Genomic DNA, 13,500 nt, shown 5'->3' on the forward strand with positions numbered 1-13,500 from the left:
TTTGAGGCCCAATGGCTATGAGCACGCGTGGGAAGCCTCACCTTCAAGGCGCCGGAACGGCGCCCTGGAGGTTGCCTGCGGCCACACTAAGCTGAAAGCACCCGCTCTCGTCAGATCACGGAAGCTAAGCGGCTTCAGGCCTGGTTAGTAGCTGCATGGGAGACCGGCTGTGAACCCCAGGTGCTGCAGGCGTTGTTTTGGGTTTGAGGCCCAATGGCTATGAGCACGCGTGGGAAGCCTCACCTTCAAGGCGCCGGAACGGCGCCTTGGAGGTTGCCTGCGGCCACACTAAGCCGAAAGCGCCCGCTCTCGTCAGATCGCGGAAGCTAAGCGGCTTCAGGCCTGGTTAGTAGCTGCATGGGAGACCGGCTGTGATCCCCAGGTGCTGCAGGCATTGTTTTGGGTTTGAGGCCCAATGGCTATGAGCACGCGTGGGAAGCCTCACCTTCAAGGCGCCGGAACGGCGCCCTGGAGGTTGCCTGCGGCCACACTAAGCCGAAAGCGCCCGCTCTCGTCAGATCGCGGAAGCTAAGCGGCTTCAGGCCTGGTTAGTAGCTGCATGGGAGACCGGCTGTGAACCCCAGGTGCTGCAGGCATTGTTTTGGGTTTGAGGCCCAATGGCTATGAGCACGCGTGGGAAGCCTCACCTTCAAGGCGCCGGAACGGCGCCTTGGAGGTTGCCTGCGGCCACACTAAGCCGAAAGCGCCCGCTCTCGTCAGATCGCGGAAGCTAAGCGGCTTCAGGCCTGGTTAGTAGCTGCATGGGAGACCGGCTGTGAACCCCAGGTGCTGCAGGCGTTGTTTTGGGTTTGAGGCCCAATGGCTATGAGCACGCGTGGGAAGCCTCACCTTCAAGGCGCCGGAACGGCGGCTTGGAGGTTGCCTGCGGCCACACTAAGCCGAAAGCGCCCGCTCTCGTCAGATCGCGGAAGCTAAGCGGCTTCAGGCCTGGTTAGTAGCTGCATGGGAGACCGGCTGTGATCCCCAGGTGCTGCAGGCATTGTTTTGGGTTTGAGGCCCAATGGCTATGAGCACGCGTGGGAAGCCTCACCTTCAAGGCGCCGGAACGGCGCCCTGGAGGTTGCCTGCGGCCACACTAAGCCGAAAGCGCCCGCTCTCGTCAGATCGCGGAATCTAAGCGGCTTCAGGCCTGGTTAGTAGCTGCATGGGAGACCGGCTGTGAACCCCAGGTGCTGCAGGCGTTGTTTTGGGTTTGAGGCCCAATGGCTATGAGCACGCGTGGGAAGCCTCACCTTCAAGGCGCCGGAACGGCGCCTTGGAGGTTGCCTGCGGCCACACTAAGCCGAAAGCGCCCGCTCTCGTCAGATCGCGGAAGCTAAGCGGCTTCAGGCCTGGTTAGTAGCTGCATGGGAGACCAGCTGTGAACCCCAGGTGCTGCAGGCGTTGTTTTGGGTTTGAGGCCCAATGGCTATGAGCACGCGTGGGAAGCCTCACCTTCAAGGCGCCTTGGATGCGGCCTGCGGCCACACTAAGCCGAAAGCGCCCGCTCTCGTCAGATCGCGGAAGCTAAGCGGCTTCAGGCCTGGTTAGTAGCTGCATGGGAGACCGGCTGTGAACCCCAGGTGCTGCAGGCATTGTTTTGGGTTTCAGGCCCAATGGCTATGAGCACGCGTGGGAAGCCTCACCTTCAAGGCGCCGGAACGGCGCCTTGGAGGTTGCCTGCGGCCACACTAAGCCGAAAGCGCCCGCTCTCGTCAGATCGCGGAAGCTAAGCGGCTTCAGGCCTGGTTAGTAGCTGCATGGGAGACCGGCTGTGAACCCCAGGTGCTGCAGGCGTTGTTTTGGGTTTGAGGCCCAATGGCTATGAGCACGCGTGGGAAGCCTCACCTTCAAGGCGCCGGAACGGCGCCCTGGAGGTTGCCTGCGGCCACACTAAGCCGAAAGCGCCCGCTCTCGTCAGATCGCGGAAGCTAAGCGGCTTCAGGCCTGGTTAGTAGCTGCATGGGAGACCGGCTGTGAACCCCAGGTGCTGCAGGCGTTGTTTTGGGTTTGAGGCCCAATGGCTATGAGCACGCGTGGGAAGCCTCACCTTCAAGGCGCCGGAACGGCGCCTTGGAGGTTGCCTGCGGCCACACTAAGCCGAAAGCGCCCGCTCTCGTCAGATCGCGGAAGCTAAGCGGCTTCAGGCCTGGTTAGTAGCTGCATGGGAGACCGGCTGTGAACCCCAGGTGCTGCAGGCGTTGTTTTGGGTTTGAGGCCCAATGGCTATGAGCACGCGTGGGAAGCCTCACCTTCAAGGCGCCGGAACGGCGCCTTGGAGGTTGCCTGCGGCCACACTAAGCCGAAAGCGCCCGCTCTCGTCAGATCGCGGAAGCTAAGCGGCTTCAGGCCTGGTTAGTAGCTGCATGGGAGACCGGCTGTGAACCCCAGGTGCTGCAGGCATTGTTTTGGGTTTGAGGCCCAATGGCTATGAGCACGCGTGGGAAGCCTCACCTTCAAGGCGCCGGAACGGCGCCTTGGAGGTTGCCTGCGGCCACACTAAGCCGAAAGCGCCCGCTCTCGTCAGATCGCGGAAGCTAAGCGGCTTCAGGCCTGGTTAGTAGCTGCATGGGAGACCGGCTGTGAACCCCAGGTGCTGCAGGCGTTGTTTTGGGTTTGAGGCCCAATGGCTATGAGCACGCGTGGGAAGCCTCACCTTCAAGGCGCCGGAACGGCGCCTTGGAGGTTGCCTGCGGCCACACTAAGCCGAAAGCGCCCGCTCTCGTCAGATCGCGGAAGCTAAGCGTCTTCAGGCCTGGTTAGTAGCTGCATGGGAGACCGGCTGTGAACCCCAGGTGCTGCAGGCGTTGTTTTGGGTTTGAGGCCCAATGGCTATGAGCACGCGTGGGAAGCCTCACCTTTAAGGCGCCGGAACGGCGCCCTGGAGGTTGCCTGCGGCCACACTAAGCTGAAAGCGCCCGCTCTCGTCAGATCGCGGAAGCTAAGCGGCTTCAGGCCTGGTTAGTAGCTGCATGGGAGACCGGCTGTGAACCCCAGGTGCTGCAGGCATTGTTTTGGGCTTGAGGCCCAATGGCTATGAGCACGCGTGGGAAGCCTCACCTTCAAGGCGCCGGAACGGCGCCCTGGAGGTTGCCTGCGGCCACACTAAGCCGAAAGCGCCCGCTCTCGTCAGATCGCGGAAGCTAAGCGGCTTCAGGCCTGGTTAGTAGCTGCATGGGAGACCGGCTGTGAACCCCAGGTGCTGCAGGCGTTGTTTTGGGTTTGAGGCCCAATGGCTATGAGCACGCGTGGGAAGCCTCACCTTCAAGGCGCCGGAACGGCGCCTTGGAGGTTGCCTGCGGCCACACTAAGCCGAAAGCGTCAGATCGCGGAAGCTAAGCGGCTTCAGGCCTGGTTAGTAGCTGCATGGGAGACCGGCTGTGAACCCCAGGTGCTGCAGGCATTGTTTTGGGTTTGAGGCCCAATGGCTATGAGCACGCGTGGGAAGCCTCACCTTCAAGGCGCCGGAACGGCGCCCTGGAGGTTGCCTGCGGCCACACTAAGCCGAAAGCGCCCGCTCTCGTCAGATCGCGGAAGCTAAGCGGCTTCAGGCCTGGTTAGTAGCTGCATGGGAGACCGGCTGTGAACCCCAGGTGCTGCAGGCGTTGTTTTGGGTTTGAGGCCCAATGGCTATGAGCACGCGTGGGAAGCCTCACCTTCAAGGCGCCGGAACGGCGCCTTGGAGGTTGCCTGCGGCCACACTAAGCCGAAAGCGCCCGCTCTCGTCAGATCGCGGAAGCTAAGCGGCTTCAGGCCTGGTTAGTAGCTGCATGGGAGACCGGCTGTGAACCCCAGGTGCTGCAGGCATTGTTTTGGGTTTGAGGCCCAATGGCAATGAGCACGCGTGGGAAGCCTCACCTTCAAGGCGCCGGAACGGCGCCCTGGAGGTTGCCTGCGGCCACACTAAGCCGAAAGCGCCCGCTCTCGTCAGATCGCGGAAGCTAAGCGGCTTCAGGCCTGGTTAGTAGCTGCATGGGAGACCGGCTGTGAACCCCAGGTGCTGCAGGCGTTGTTTTGGGTTTGAGGCCCAATGGCTATGAGCACGCGTGGGAAGCCTCACCTTCAAGGCGCCGGAACGGCGCCCTGGAGGTTGCCTGCGGCCACACTAAGCCGAAAGCGCCCGCTCTCGTCAGATCGCGGAAGCTAAGCGGCTTCAGGCCTGGTTAGTAGCTGCATGGGAGACCGGCTGTGAACCCCAGGTGCTGCAGGCGTTGTTTTGGGTTTGAGGCCCAATGGCTATGAGCACGCGTGGGAAGCCTCACCTTCAAGGCGCCGGAACGGCGCCTTGGAGGTTGCCTGCGGCCACACTAAGCCGAAAGCGCCCGCTCTCGTCAGATCGCGGAAGCTAAGCGGCTTCAGGCCTGGTTAGTAGCTGCATGGGAGACCGGCTGTGAACCCCAGGTGCTGCAGGCATTGTTTTGGGTTTGAGGCCCAATGGCTATGAGCACGCGTGGGAAGCCTCACCTTCAAGGCGCCGGAACGGCGCCCTGGAGGTTGCCTGCGGCCACACTAAGCCGAAAGCACCCGCTCTCGTCAGATCGCGGAAGCTAAGCGGCTTCAGGCCTGGTTAGTAGCTGCATGGGAGACCGGCTGTGAACCCCAGGTGCTGCAGGCGTTGTTTTGGGTTTGAGGCCCAATGGCTATGAGCACGCGTGGGAAGCCTCACCTTCAAGGCGCCGGAACGGCGCCTTGGAGGTTGCCTGCGGCCACACTAAGCCGAAAGCGCCCGCTCTCGTCAGATCGCGGAAGCTAAGCGGCTTCAGGCCTGGTTAGTAGCTGCATGGGAGACCGGCTGTGAACCCCAGGTGCTGCAGGCATTGTTTTGGGTTTGAGGCCCAATGGCTATGAGCACGCGTGGGAAGCCTCACCTTCAAGGCGCCGGAACGGCGCCCTGGAGGTTGCCTGCGGCCACACTAAGCCAAAAGCGCCCGCTCTCGTCAGATCGCGGAAGCTAAGCGGCTTCAGGCCTGGTTAGTAGCTGCATGGGAGACCGGCTGTGAACCCCAGGTGCTGCAGGCGTTGTTTTGCGTTTGAGGCCCAATGGCTATGAGCACGCGTGGGAAGCCTCACCTTCAAGGCGCCGGAACGGCGCCCTGGAGGTTGCCTGCGGCCACACTAAGCCGAAAGCGCCCGCTCTCGTCAGATCGCGGAAGCTAAGCGGCTTCAGGCCTGGTTAGTAGCTGCATGGGAGACCGGCTGTGAACCCCAGGTGCTGCAGGCATTGTTTTGGGTTTGAGGCCCAATGGCTATGAGCACGCGTGGGAAGCCTCACCTTCAAGGCGCCGTAACGGCGCCTTGGAGGTTGCCTGCGGCCACACTAAGCCGAAAGCGCCCGCTCTCGTCAGATCGCGGAAGCTAAGCGGCTTCAGGCCTGGTTAGTAGCTGCATGGGAGACCGGCTGTGAACCCCAGGTGCTGCAGGCATTGTTTTGGCTTTGAGGCCCAATGGCTATGAGCACGCGTGGGAAGCCTCACCTTCAAGGCGCCGGAACGGCGCCCTGGAGGTTGCCTGCGGCCACACTAAGCCGAAAGCGCCCGCTCTCGTCAGATCGCGGAAGCTAAGCGGCTTCAGGCCTGGTTAGTAGCTGCATGGGAGACCGGCTGTGAACCCCAGGTGCTGCAGGCGTTGTTTTGGGTTTGAGGCCCAATGGCTATGAGCACGCGTGGGAAGCCTCACCTTCAAGGCGCCGGAACGGCGCCTTGGAGGTTGCCTGCGGCCACACTAAGCCGAAAGCGCCAGCTCTCGTCAGATCGCGGAAGCTAAGCGGCTTCAGGCCTGGTTAGTAGCTGCATGGGAGACCGGCTGTGAACCCCAGGTGCTGCAGGCATTGTTTTGGGTTTGAGGCCCAATGGCTATGAGCACGCGTGGGAAGCCTCACCTTCAAGGCGCCGGAACGGCGCCTTGGAGGTTGCCTGCGGCCACACTAAGCCGAAAGCGCCCGCTCTCGTCAGATCGCGGAAGCTAAGCGGCTTCAGGCCTGGTTAGTAGCTGCATGGGAGACCGGCTGTGAACCCCAGGTGCTGCAGGCATTGTTTTTGGGTTTGAGGCCCAATGGCTATGAGCACGCGTGGGAAGCCTCACCTTCAAGGCGCCGGAACGGCGCCCTGGAGGTTGCCTGCGGCCACACTAAGCCGAAAGTGCCCGCTCTCGTCAGATCGCGGAAGCTAAGCGGCTTCAGGCCTGGTTAGTAGCTGCATGGGAGACCGGCTGTGAACCCCAGGTGCTGCAGGCGTTGTTTTGGGTTTGAGGCCCAATGGCTATGAGCACGCGTGGGAAGCCTCACCTTCAAGGCGCCGGAACGGCGCCTTGGAGGTTGCCTGCGGCCACACTAAGCCGAAAGCGTCAGATCGCGGAAGCTAAGCGGCTTCAGGCCTGGTTAGTAGCTGCATGGGAGACCGGCTGTGAACCCCAGGTGCTGCAGGCATTGTTTTGGGTTTGAGGCCCAATGGCTATGAGCACGCGTGGGAAGCCTCACCTTCAATGCGCCGGAACGGCGCCCTGGAGGTTGCCTGTGGCCACACTAAGCCGAAAGCGCCCGCTCTCGTCAGATCGCGGAAGCTAAGCGGCTTCAGGTCTGGTTAGTAGCTGCATGGGAGACCGGCTGTGAACCCCAGGTGCTGCAGGCGTTGTTTTGGGTTTGAGGCCCAATGGCTTTGAGCACGCGTGGGAAGCCTCACCTTCAAGGCGCCGGAACGGCGCCTTGGAGGTTGCCTGCGGCCACACTAAGCCGAAAGTGCCCGCTCTCGTCAGATCGCGGAAGCTAAGCGGCTTCAGGCCTGGTTAGTAGCTGCATGGGAGACCGGCTGTGAACCCCAGGTGCTGCAGGCATTGTTTTGGGTTTGAGGCCCAATGGCTATGAGCACGCGTGGGAAGCCTCACCTTCAAGGCGCCGGAACGGCGCCCTGGAGGTTGCCTGCGGCCACACTAAGCCGAAAGCGCCCGCTCTCGTCAGATCGCGGAAGCTAAGCGGCTTCAGGCCTGGTTAGTAGCTGCATGGGAGACCGGCTGTGAACCCCAGGTGCTGCAGGCGTTGTTTTGGGTTTGAGGCCCAATGGCTATGAGCACGCGTGGGAAGCCTCACCTTCAAGGCGCCGGAACGGCACCTTGGAGGTTGCCTGCGGCCACACTAAGCCGAAAGCGCCCGCTCTCGTCAGATCGCGAAAGCTAAGCGGCTTCAGGCCTGGTTAGTAGCTGCATGGGAGACCGGCTGTGAACCCCAGGTGCTGCAGGCATTGTTTTGGGTTTGAGGCCCAATGGCTATGAGCACGCGTGGGAAGCCTCACCTTCAAGGTGCCGGAACGGCGCCCTGGAGGTTGCCTGCGGCCACACTAAGCCGAAAGCGCCCGCTCTCGTCAGATCGCGGAAGCTAAGTGGCTTCAGGCCTGGTTAGTAGCTGCATGGGAGACCGGCTGTGAACCCCAGGTGCTGCAGGCGTTGTTTTGGGTTTGAGGCCCAATGGCTATGAGCACGCGTGGGAAGCCTCACCTTCAAGGCGCCGGAACGGAGCCTTGGAGGTTGCCTGCGGCCACACTAAGCCGAAAGCGCCCGCTCTCGTCAGATCGCGGAAGCTAAGCGGCTTCAGGCCTGGTTAGTAGCTGCATGGGAGACCGGCTGTGAACCCCAGGTGCTGCAGGCATTGTTTTGGGTTTGAGGCCCAATGGCTATGAGCACGCGTGGGAAGCCTCACCTTCAAGGCGCCGGAACGGCGCCTTGGAGGTTGCCTGCGGCCACACTAAGCCGAAAGCGCCCGCTCTCGTCAGATCGCGGAAGCTAAGCGGCTTCAGGCCTGGTTAGTAGCTGCATGGGAGACCGGCTGTGAACCCCAGGTGCTGCAGGCATTGTTTTGGGTTTGAGGCCCAATGGCTATGAGCACGCGTGAGAAGCCTCACCTTCAAGGCGCCGGAACGGCGCCCTGGAGGTTGCCTGCGGCCACACTAAGCCGAAAGCGCCTGCTCTCGTCAGATCGCGGAAGCTAAGCGGCTTCAGGCCTGGTTAGTAGCTGCATGGGAGACCGGCTGTGAACCCCAGGTGCTGCAGGCGTTGTTTTGGGTTTGAGGCCCAATGGCTATGAGCACGCGTGGGAAGCCTCACCTTCAAGGCGCCGGAACGGCGCCTTGGAGGTTTCCTGCGGCCACACTAAGCCGAAAGCGCCCGCTCTCGTCAGATCGCGGAAGCTAAGCGGCTTCAGGCCTGGTTAGTAGCTGCATGGGAGACCGGCTGTGAACCCCAGGTGCTGCAGGCATTGTTTTGGGTTTGAGGCCCAATGGCTATGAGCACGCGTGGGAAGCCTCACCTTCAAGGCGCCGGAACGGCGCCCTGGAGGTTGCCTGCGGCCACACTAAGCCGAAAGCGCCCGCTCTCGTCAGATCGCGGAAGCTAAGCGGCTTCAGGCCTGGTTAGTAGCTGCATGGGAGACCGGCTGTGAACCCCAGGTGCTGCAGGCGTTGTTTTGGGTTTGAGGCCCAATGGCTATGAGCACGCGTGGGAAGCCTCACCTTCAAGGCGCCGGAACGGCGCCTTGGAGGTTGCCTGCGGCCACACTAAGCCGAAAGCGCCCGCTCTCGTCAGATCGCGGAAGCTAAGCGGCTTCAGGCCTGGTTAGTAGCTGCATGGGAGACTGGCTGTGAACCCCAGGTGCTGCAGGCATTGTTTTGGGTTTGAGGCCCAATGGCTATGAGCACGCGTGGGAAGCCTCACCTTCAAGGCGCCGGAACGGCGCCCTGGAGGTTGCCTGCGGCCACACTAAGCCGAAAGCGCCCGCTCTCGTCAGATCGCGGAAGCTAAGCGGCTTCAGGCCTGGTTAGTAGCTGCATGGGAGACCGGCTGTGAACCCCAGGTGCTGCAGGCGTTGTTTTGGGTTTGAGGCCCAATGGCTATGAGCACGCGTGGGAAGCCTCACCTTCAAGGCGCCGGAACGGCGCCCTGGAGGTTGCCTGCGGCCACACTAAGCCGAAAGCGCCCGCTCTCGTCAGATCGCGGAAACTAAGCAGCTTCAGGCCTGGTTAGTAGCTGCATGGGAGACCGGCTGTGAACCCCAGGTGCTGCAGGCGTTGTTTTGGGTTTGAGGCCCAATGGCTATGAGCACGCGTGGGAAGCCTCACCTTCAAGGCGCCGGAACGGCGCCTTGGAGATTGCCTGCGGCCACACTAAGCCGAAAGCGCCCGCTCTCGTCAGATCGCGGAAGCTAAGCGGCTTCAGGCCTGGTTAGTAGCTGCATGGGAGACCGGCTGTGAACCCCAGGTGCTGCAGGCATTGTTTTGGGTTTGAGGCCCAATGGCTATGAGCACGCGTGGGAAGCCTCACCTTCAAGGCGCCGGAACGGCGCCCTGGAGGTTGCCTGCGGCCACACTAAGCCGAAAGCGCCCGCTCTCGTCAGATCGCGGAAGCTAAGCGGCTTCAGGCCTGGTTAGCAGCTGCATGGGAGACCGGCTGTGAACCCCAGGTGCTGCAGGCGTTGTTTTGGGTTTGAGGCCCAATGGCTATGAGCACGCGTGGGAAGCCTCACCTTCAAGGCGCCGGAACGGCGCCTTGGAGGTTGCCTGCGGCCACACTAAGCCGAAAGCGCCCGCTCTCGTCAGATCGCGGAAGCTAAGCGGCTTCAGGCCTGGTTAGTAGCTGCATGGGAGACCGGCTGTGAACCCCAGGTGCTGCAGGCGTTGTTTTGGGTTTGAGGCCCAATGGCTATGAGCACGCGTGGGAAGCCTCACCTTCAAGGCGCCGGAACGGCGCCTTGGAGGTTGCCTGCGGCCACACTAAGCCGAAAGCGCCCGCTCTCGTCAGATCGCGGAAGCTAAGCGGCTTCAGGCCTGGTTAGTAGCTGCATGGGAGACCGGCTGTGAACCCCAGGTGCTGCAGGCATTGTTTTGGGTTTGAGGCCCAATGGCTATGAGCACGCGTGGGAAGCCTCACCTTCAAGGCGCCGGAACGGCGCCCTGGAGGTTGCCTGCGGCCACACTAAGCCAAAAGCGCCCGCTCTCGTCAGATCGCGGAAGCTAAGCGGCTTCAGGCCTGGTTAGTAGCTGCATGGGAGACCGGCTGTGAACCCCAGGTGCTGCAGGCGTTGTTTTGGGTTTGAGGCCCAATGGCTATGAGCACGCGTGGGAAGCCTCACCTTCAAGGCGCCGGAACGGCGCCTTGGAGGTTGCCTGCGGCCACACTAAGCCGAAAGCGCCCGCACTCGTCAGATCGCGGAAGCTAAGCGGCTTCAGGCCTGGTTAGTAGCTGCATGGGAGACCGGCTGTGAACCCCAGGTGCTGCAGGCATTGTTTTGGGTTTGAGGCCCAATGGCTATGAGCACGCGTGGGAAGCCTCACCTTCAAGGCGCCGGAACGGCGCCCTGGAGGTTGCCTGCGGCCACACTAAGCCGAAAGCGCCCGCTCTCGTCAGATCGCGGAAGCTAAGCGGCTTCAGGCCTGGTTAGTTGCTGCATGGGAGACCGGCTGTGAACCCCAGGTGCTGCAGGCGTTGTTTTGGGTTTGAGGCCCAATGGCTATGAGCACGCGTGGGAAGCCTCACCTTCAAGGCGCCGGAACGGCGCCTTGGAGGTTGCCTGCGGCCACACTAAGCCGAAAGCGCCCGCTCTCGTCAGATCGCGGAAGCTAAGCGGCTTCAGGCCTGGTTAGTAGCTGCATGGGAGACCGGCTGTGAACCCCAGGTGCTGCAGGCATTGTTTTGGGTTTGAGGCCCAATGCCTATGAGCACGCGTGGGAAGCCTCACCTTCAAGGCGCCGGAACGGCGCCCTGGAGGTTGCCTGCGGCCACACTAAGCCGAAAGCGCCCGCTCTCGTCAGATCGCGGAAGCTAAGCGGCTTCAGGCCTGGTTAGTAGCTGCTTGGGAGACCGGCTGTGAACCCCAGGTGCTGCAGGCATTGTTTTGGGTTTGAGTCCCAATGGCTATGAGCACGCGTGGGAAGCCTCACCTTCAAGGCGCCGGAACGGCGCCCTGGAGGTTGCCTGCGGCCACACTAAGCCTAAAGCGCCCGCTCTCGTCAGATCGCGGAAGCTAAGTGGCTTCAGGCCTGGTTAGTAGCTGCATGGGAGACCGGCTGTGAACCCCAGGTGCTGCAGGCGTTGTTTTGGGTTTGAGGCCCAATGGCTATGAGCACGCGTGGGAAGCCTCACCTTCAAGGCGCCGGAACGGCGCCTTGGAGGTTGCCTGTGGCCACACTAAGCCGAAAGCGCCCGCTCTCGTCAGATCGCGGAAGCTAAGCGGCTTCAGGCCTGGTTAGTAGCTGCATGGGAGACCGGCTGTGAACCCCAGATGCTGCAGGCATTGTTTTGGGTTTGAGGCCCAATGGCTATGAGCACGCGTGGGAAGCCTCACCTTCAAGGCGCCGGAACGGCGCCCTGGAGGTTGCCTGCGGCCACACTAAGCCGAAAGCGCCCGCTCTCGTCAGATCGCGGAAGCTAAGCGGCTTCAGGCCTGGTTAGTAGCTGCATGGGAGACCGGCTGTGAACCCCAGGTGCTGCAGGCGTTGTTTTGGGTTTGAGGCCCAATGGCTATGAGCACGCGTGGGAAGCCTCACCTTCAAGGCGCCGGAACCGCGCCTTGGAGGTTGCCTGTGGCCACACTAAGCCGAAAGCGCCCGCTCTCGTCAGATCGCGGAAGCTAAGCGGCTTCAGGCCTGGTTAGTAGCTGCATGGGAGACCGGCTGTGAACCCCAGGTGCTGCAGGCATTGTTTTGGGTTTGAGGCCCAATGGCTATGAGCACGCGTGGGAAGCCTCACCTTCAAGGCGCCGGAACGGCGCCCTGGAGGTTGCCTGCGGCCACACTAAGCCGAAAGCGCCCGCTCTCGTCAGATCGCGGAAGCTAAGCGGCTTCAGGCCTGGTTAGTAGCTGCATGGGAGACTGGCTGTGAACCCCAGGTGCTGCAGGCGTTTTTTTTGGGTTTGAGACCCAATGGCTATGAGCACGCGTGGGAAGCCTCACCTTCAAGGCGCCGGAACGGCGCCCTGGAGGTTGCCTGCGGCCACACTAAGCCGAAAGCGCCCGCTCTCGTCAGATCGCGGAAGCTAAGCGGCTTCAGGCCTGGTTAGTTGCTGCATGGGAGACCGGCTGTGAACCCCAGGTGCTGCAGGGGTTTTTTGGGTTTGAGGCCCAATGGCTATGAGCACGCGTGGGAAGCCTCACCTTCAAGGCGCCGAAACGGCGCCCTGGAGGTTGCCTGCGGCCACACTAAGCCGAAAGCCCCCGCTCTCGTCAGATCGCGGAAGCTAAGCGGCTTCAGGCCTGGTTAGTAGCTGCATGGGAGACCGGCTGTGAACCCCAGGTGCTGCAGGTGGTTTTTTGGGTTTGAGGCCCAATGGCTATGAGCACGCGTGGGAAGCCTCACCTTCAAGGCGCCGGAACGGCGCATTGGAGGTTGCCTGCGGCCACACTAAGCCGAAAGCGCCCGCTCTCGTCAGATCGCGGAAGCTAAGCGGCTTCAGGCCTGGTTAGTAGCTGCATGGGAGACCGGCTGTGAACCCCAGGTGCGGCAGGCGTTTTTTTGGGTTTGAGGCCCAATGGCTATGAGCACGCGTGGGAAGCCTCACCTTCAAGGCGCCGGAACGGCGCCCTGGAGGTTGCCTGCGGCCACACTAAGCCGAAAGCGCCCGCTCTCGTCAGATCGCGGAAGCTAAGCGGCTTCAGGCCTGGTTAGTAGCTGCATGGGAGACCGGCTGTGAACCCCAGGTGCTGCAGGCGTTGTTTTGGGTTTGAGGCCCAATGGCTATGAGCACGCGTGGGAAGCCTCACCTTCAAGGCGCCGGAACGGCGCACTGGAGGTTGCCTGCGGCCACACTAGGCCGAAAGCGCCCGCTCTCGTCAGATCGTGGAAGCTAAGCGGCTTCAGGCCTGGTTAGTAGCTGCATGGGAGACCGGCTGTGAACCCCAGGTGCTGCAGGCGTTGTTTTGGGTTTGAGGCCCAATGGCTATGAGCACGCGTGGGAAGCCTCACCTTCAAGGCGCCGGAACGGCGCCCTGGAGGTTGCCTGCGGCCACACTAAGCCGAAAGCGCCCGCTCTCGTCAGATCGCGGAAGCTAAGCGGCTTCAGGCCTGGTTAGTAGCTGCATGGGAGGCCGGCTGTGAACCCCAGGTGCTGCAGGCGTTGTTTTGGGTTTGAGGCCCAATGGCTATGAGCACGCGTGGGAAGCCTCACCTTCAAGGCGCCCGAACGGCGCCCTGGAGGTTGCCTGCGGCCACACTAAGCCGAAAGCGCCTGCTCTCGTCAGATCGCGGAAGCTAAGCGGCTTCAGGCCTGGTTAGTAGCTGCATGGGAGACCGGCTGTGAACCCCAGGTGCTACAGGCGGTTTTTTGGGTTTGAGGCCCAATGGCTATGAGCACGCGTGGGAAGCCTCACCTTCAAGGCGCCGGAACGGCGCCTTGGAGGTTGCCTGCGGCTACACTAAGCCGAAAGCGCCCGCTCTCGTCAGTTCGCGGAAGCTAAGCGGCTTCAGGCCTGGTTAGTAGCTGCATGGGAGACCGGCTGTGAACCCCAGGTGCGGCAGGCGTTTTTT

General features: G+C 62.1%; 18 non-coding genes and 47 pseudogenes across 18 annotated transcripts; all 65 read left to right on the forward strand.

Moving 5' to 3' along the window:
- The first annotated feature begins 73 nt into the window (after window positions 1-73).
- Window positions 74-191, forward strand: LOC137552510 (5S ribosomal RNA; annotated as a pseudogene).
- An 84-nt stretch (window positions 192-275) lies between these two features.
- On the forward strand, window positions 276-393 carry LOC137553071 (5S ribosomal RNA; annotated as a pseudogene).
- An 84-nt stretch (window positions 394-477) lies between these two features.
- LOC137556305 (5S ribosomal RNA) lies at window positions 478-596 on the forward strand. The gene has a single exon (XR_011028960.1). It is a non-coding gene; the product is annotated as a 5S ribosomal RNA (ribosomal RNA).
- An 83-nt stretch (window positions 597-679) lies between these two features.
- LOC137550108 (5S ribosomal RNA) lies at window positions 680-797 on the forward strand (annotated as a pseudogene).
- An 84-nt stretch (window positions 798-881) lies between these two features.
- Window positions 882-1,000, forward strand: LOC137547673 (5S ribosomal RNA; annotated as a pseudogene).
- An 83-nt stretch (window positions 1,001-1,083) lies between these two features.
- Window positions 1,084-1,201, forward strand: LOC137552977 (5S ribosomal RNA; annotated as a pseudogene).
- Window positions 1,202-1,285: 84 nt separating this feature from the next.
- LOC137549886 (5S ribosomal RNA) lies at window positions 1,286-1,403 on the forward strand (annotated as a pseudogene).
- A 73-nt stretch (window positions 1,404-1,476) lies between these two features.
- LOC137556316 (5S ribosomal RNA) lies at window positions 1,477-1,595 on the forward strand. The gene has a single exon (XR_011028971.1). It is a non-coding gene; the product is annotated as a 5S ribosomal RNA (ribosomal RNA).
- An 83-nt stretch (window positions 1,596-1,678) lies between these two features.
- Window positions 1,679-1,796, forward strand: LOC137550109 (5S ribosomal RNA; annotated as a pseudogene).
- Window positions 1,797-1,880: 84 nt separating this feature from the next.
- On the forward strand, window positions 1,881-1,998 carry LOC137550110 (5S ribosomal RNA; annotated as a pseudogene).
- Window positions 1,999-2,082: 84 nt separating this feature from the next.
- LOC137550111 (5S ribosomal RNA) lies at window positions 2,083-2,200 on the forward strand (annotated as a pseudogene).
- An 84-nt stretch (window positions 2,201-2,284) lies between these two features.
- On the forward strand, window positions 2,285-2,403 carry LOC137556328 (5S ribosomal RNA). Its single transcript, XR_011028982.1, has one exon. It is a non-coding gene; the product is annotated as a 5S ribosomal RNA (ribosomal RNA).
- An 83-nt stretch (window positions 2,404-2,486) lies between these two features.
- LOC137550112 (5S ribosomal RNA) lies at window positions 2,487-2,604 on the forward strand (annotated as a pseudogene).
- An 84-nt stretch (window positions 2,605-2,688) lies between these two features.
- LOC137552526 (5S ribosomal RNA) lies at window positions 2,689-2,806 on the forward strand (annotated as a pseudogene).
- An 84-nt stretch (window positions 2,807-2,890) lies between these two features.
- On the forward strand, window positions 2,891-3,009 carry LOC137556747 (5S ribosomal RNA). The gene has a single exon (XR_011029386.1). It is a non-coding gene; the product is annotated as a 5S ribosomal RNA (ribosomal RNA).
- An 83-nt stretch (window positions 3,010-3,092) lies between these two features.
- On the forward strand, window positions 3,093-3,210 carry LOC137550113 (5S ribosomal RNA; annotated as a pseudogene).
- Window positions 3,211-3,486: 276 nt separating this feature from the next.
- On the forward strand, window positions 3,487-3,604 carry LOC137550115 (5S ribosomal RNA; annotated as a pseudogene).
- Window positions 3,605-3,688: 84 nt separating this feature from the next.
- LOC137556340 (5S ribosomal RNA) lies at window positions 3,689-3,807 on the forward strand. The gene has a single exon (XR_011028994.1). It is a non-coding gene; the product is annotated as a 5S ribosomal RNA (ribosomal RNA).
- An 83-nt stretch (window positions 3,808-3,890) lies between these two features.
- LOC137550116 (5S ribosomal RNA) lies at window positions 3,891-4,008 on the forward strand (annotated as a pseudogene).
- Window positions 4,009-4,092: 84 nt separating this feature from the next.
- On the forward strand, window positions 4,093-4,210 carry LOC137550117 (5S ribosomal RNA; annotated as a pseudogene).
- Window positions 4,211-4,294: 84 nt separating this feature from the next.
- On the forward strand, window positions 4,295-4,413 carry LOC137556353 (5S ribosomal RNA). Its single transcript, XR_011029005.1, has one exon. It is a non-coding gene; the product is annotated as a 5S ribosomal RNA (ribosomal RNA).
- Window positions 4,414-4,496: 83 nt separating this feature from the next.
- Window positions 4,497-4,614, forward strand: LOC137549065 (5S ribosomal RNA; annotated as a pseudogene).
- Window positions 4,615-4,698: 84 nt separating this feature from the next.
- LOC137556364 (5S ribosomal RNA) lies at window positions 4,699-4,817 on the forward strand. The gene has a single exon (XR_011029016.1). It is a non-coding gene; the product is annotated as a 5S ribosomal RNA (ribosomal RNA).
- An 83-nt stretch (window positions 4,818-4,900) lies between these two features.
- Window positions 4,901-5,018, forward strand: LOC137552454 (5S ribosomal RNA; annotated as a pseudogene).
- An 84-nt stretch (window positions 5,019-5,102) lies between these two features.
- LOC137556375 (5S ribosomal RNA) lies at window positions 5,103-5,221 on the forward strand. Its single transcript, XR_011029027.1, has one exon. It is a non-coding gene; the product is annotated as a 5S ribosomal RNA (ribosomal RNA).
- Window positions 5,222-5,304: 83 nt separating this feature from the next.
- Window positions 5,305-5,423, forward strand: LOC137556387 (5S ribosomal RNA). Its single transcript, XR_011029039.1, has one exon. It is a non-coding gene; the product is annotated as a 5S ribosomal RNA (ribosomal RNA).
- An 83-nt stretch (window positions 5,424-5,506) lies between these two features.
- On the forward strand, window positions 5,507-5,624 carry LOC137550118 (5S ribosomal RNA; annotated as a pseudogene).
- Window positions 5,625-5,708: 84 nt separating this feature from the next.
- On the forward strand, window positions 5,709-5,827 carry LOC137558893 (5S ribosomal RNA; annotated as a pseudogene).
- Window positions 5,828-5,910: 83 nt separating this feature from the next.
- LOC137556399 (5S ribosomal RNA) lies at window positions 5,911-6,029 on the forward strand. The gene has a single exon (XR_011029050.1). It is a non-coding gene; the product is annotated as a 5S ribosomal RNA (ribosomal RNA).
- Window positions 6,030-6,113: 84 nt separating this feature from the next.
- LOC137551619 (5S ribosomal RNA) lies at window positions 6,114-6,231 on the forward strand (annotated as a pseudogene).
- Window positions 6,232-6,507: 276 nt separating this feature from the next.
- On the forward strand, window positions 6,508-6,625 carry LOC137552873 (5S ribosomal RNA; annotated as a pseudogene).
- Window positions 6,626-6,709: 84 nt separating this feature from the next.
- LOC137556855 (5S ribosomal RNA) lies at window positions 6,710-6,828 on the forward strand. The gene has a single exon (XR_011029493.1). It is a non-coding gene; the product is annotated as a 5S ribosomal RNA (ribosomal RNA).
- Window positions 6,829-6,911: 83 nt separating this feature from the next.
- LOC137550119 (5S ribosomal RNA) lies at window positions 6,912-7,029 on the forward strand (annotated as a pseudogene).
- Window positions 7,030-7,113: 84 nt separating this feature from the next.
- LOC137557649 (5S ribosomal RNA) lies at window positions 7,114-7,232 on the forward strand (annotated as a pseudogene).
- An 83-nt stretch (window positions 7,233-7,315) lies between these two features.
- LOC137551905 (5S ribosomal RNA) lies at window positions 7,316-7,433 on the forward strand (annotated as a pseudogene).
- Window positions 7,434-7,517: 84 nt separating this feature from the next.
- On the forward strand, window positions 7,518-7,636 carry LOC137556410 (5S ribosomal RNA). Its single transcript, XR_011029061.1, has one exon. It is a non-coding gene; the product is annotated as a 5S ribosomal RNA (ribosomal RNA).
- Window positions 7,637-7,719: 83 nt separating this feature from the next.
- Window positions 7,720-7,838, forward strand: LOC137556422 (5S ribosomal RNA). The gene has a single exon (XR_011029073.1). It is a non-coding gene; the product is annotated as a 5S ribosomal RNA (ribosomal RNA).
- Window positions 7,839-7,921: 83 nt separating this feature from the next.
- On the forward strand, window positions 7,922-8,039 carry LOC137551776 (5S ribosomal RNA; annotated as a pseudogene).
- Window positions 8,040-8,123: 84 nt separating this feature from the next.
- LOC137557171 (5S ribosomal RNA) lies at window positions 8,124-8,242 on the forward strand (annotated as a pseudogene).
- An 83-nt stretch (window positions 8,243-8,325) lies between these two features.
- LOC137550120 (5S ribosomal RNA) lies at window positions 8,326-8,443 on the forward strand (annotated as a pseudogene).
- Window positions 8,444-8,527: 84 nt separating this feature from the next.
- Window positions 8,528-8,646, forward strand: LOC137557661 (5S ribosomal RNA; annotated as a pseudogene).
- An 83-nt stretch (window positions 8,647-8,729) lies between these two features.
- LOC137550121 (5S ribosomal RNA) lies at window positions 8,730-8,847 on the forward strand (annotated as a pseudogene).
- Window positions 8,848-8,931: 84 nt separating this feature from the next.
- LOC137553814 (5S ribosomal RNA) lies at window positions 8,932-9,049 on the forward strand (annotated as a pseudogene).
- An 84-nt stretch (window positions 9,050-9,133) lies between these two features.
- Window positions 9,134-9,252, forward strand: LOC137556434 (5S ribosomal RNA). The gene has a single exon (XR_011029085.1). It is a non-coding gene; the product is annotated as a 5S ribosomal RNA (ribosomal RNA).
- An 83-nt stretch (window positions 9,253-9,335) lies between these two features.
- Window positions 9,336-9,453, forward strand: LOC137553236 (5S ribosomal RNA; annotated as a pseudogene).
- An 84-nt stretch (window positions 9,454-9,537) lies between these two features.
- On the forward strand, window positions 9,538-9,655 carry LOC137550122 (5S ribosomal RNA; annotated as a pseudogene).
- Window positions 9,656-9,739: 84 nt separating this feature from the next.
- Window positions 9,740-9,858, forward strand: LOC137556445 (5S ribosomal RNA). Its single transcript, XR_011029096.1, has one exon. It is a non-coding gene; the product is annotated as a 5S ribosomal RNA (ribosomal RNA).
- Window positions 9,859-9,941: 83 nt separating this feature from the next.
- On the forward strand, window positions 9,942-10,059 carry LOC137552456 (5S ribosomal RNA; annotated as a pseudogene).
- An 84-nt stretch (window positions 10,060-10,143) lies between these two features.
- On the forward strand, window positions 10,144-10,262 carry LOC137557643 (5S ribosomal RNA; annotated as a pseudogene).
- Window positions 10,263-10,345: 83 nt separating this feature from the next.
- Window positions 10,346-10,463, forward strand: LOC137552777 (5S ribosomal RNA; annotated as a pseudogene).
- An 84-nt stretch (window positions 10,464-10,547) lies between these two features.
- LOC137556458 (5S ribosomal RNA) lies at window positions 10,548-10,666 on the forward strand. Its single transcript, XR_011029108.1, has one exon. It is a non-coding gene; the product is annotated as a 5S ribosomal RNA (ribosomal RNA).
- An 83-nt stretch (window positions 10,667-10,749) lies between these two features.
- On the forward strand, window positions 10,750-10,868 carry LOC137556696 (5S ribosomal RNA). Its single transcript, XR_011029336.1, has one exon. It is a non-coding gene; the product is annotated as a 5S ribosomal RNA (ribosomal RNA).
- Window positions 10,869-10,951: 83 nt separating this feature from the next.
- Window positions 10,952-11,069, forward strand: LOC137552460 (5S ribosomal RNA; annotated as a pseudogene).
- An 84-nt stretch (window positions 11,070-11,153) lies between these two features.
- On the forward strand, window positions 11,154-11,272 carry LOC137548425 (5S ribosomal RNA; annotated as a pseudogene).
- Window positions 11,273-11,355: 83 nt separating this feature from the next.
- On the forward strand, window positions 11,356-11,473 carry LOC137550123 (5S ribosomal RNA; annotated as a pseudogene).
- An 84-nt stretch (window positions 11,474-11,557) lies between these two features.
- LOC137556673 (5S ribosomal RNA) lies at window positions 11,558-11,676 on the forward strand. The gene has a single exon (XR_011029313.1). It is a non-coding gene; the product is annotated as a 5S ribosomal RNA (ribosomal RNA).
- Window positions 11,677-11,759: 83 nt separating this feature from the next.
- On the forward strand, window positions 11,760-11,877 carry LOC137552072 (5S ribosomal RNA; annotated as a pseudogene).
- An 86-nt stretch (window positions 11,878-11,963) lies between these two features.
- Window positions 11,964-12,079, forward strand: LOC137553301 (5S ribosomal RNA; annotated as a pseudogene).
- Window positions 12,080-12,163: 84 nt separating this feature from the next.
- LOC137551447 (5S ribosomal RNA) lies at window positions 12,164-12,281 on the forward strand (annotated as a pseudogene).
- An 84-nt stretch (window positions 12,282-12,365) lies between these two features.
- On the forward strand, window positions 12,366-12,483 carry LOC137552558 (5S ribosomal RNA; annotated as a pseudogene).
- An 84-nt stretch (window positions 12,484-12,567) lies between these two features.
- On the forward strand, window positions 12,568-12,685 carry LOC137550124 (5S ribosomal RNA; annotated as a pseudogene).
- Window positions 12,686-12,769: 84 nt separating this feature from the next.
- Window positions 12,770-12,887, forward strand: LOC137552934 (5S ribosomal RNA; annotated as a pseudogene).
- Window positions 12,888-12,971: 84 nt separating this feature from the next.
- On the forward strand, window positions 12,972-13,089 carry LOC137551829 (5S ribosomal RNA; annotated as a pseudogene).
- Window positions 13,090-13,173: 84 nt separating this feature from the next.
- On the forward strand, window positions 13,174-13,291 carry LOC137553325 (5S ribosomal RNA; annotated as a pseudogene).
- An 84-nt stretch (window positions 13,292-13,375) lies between these two features.
- On the forward strand, window positions 13,376-13,493 carry LOC137554011 (5S ribosomal RNA; annotated as a pseudogene).
- The last annotated feature ends 7 nt before the right edge of the window (window positions 13,494-13,500 follow it).

The sequence above is a fragment of the Hyperolius riggenbachi genome, chromosome 2, assembly GCF_040937935.1.
Source record: "Hyperolius riggenbachi isolate aHypRig1 chromosome 2, aHypRig1.pri, whole genome shotgun sequence".
Lineage (NCBI taxonomy): Eukaryota > Metazoa > Chordata > Amphibia > Anura > Hyperoliidae > Hyperolius > Hyperolius riggenbachi.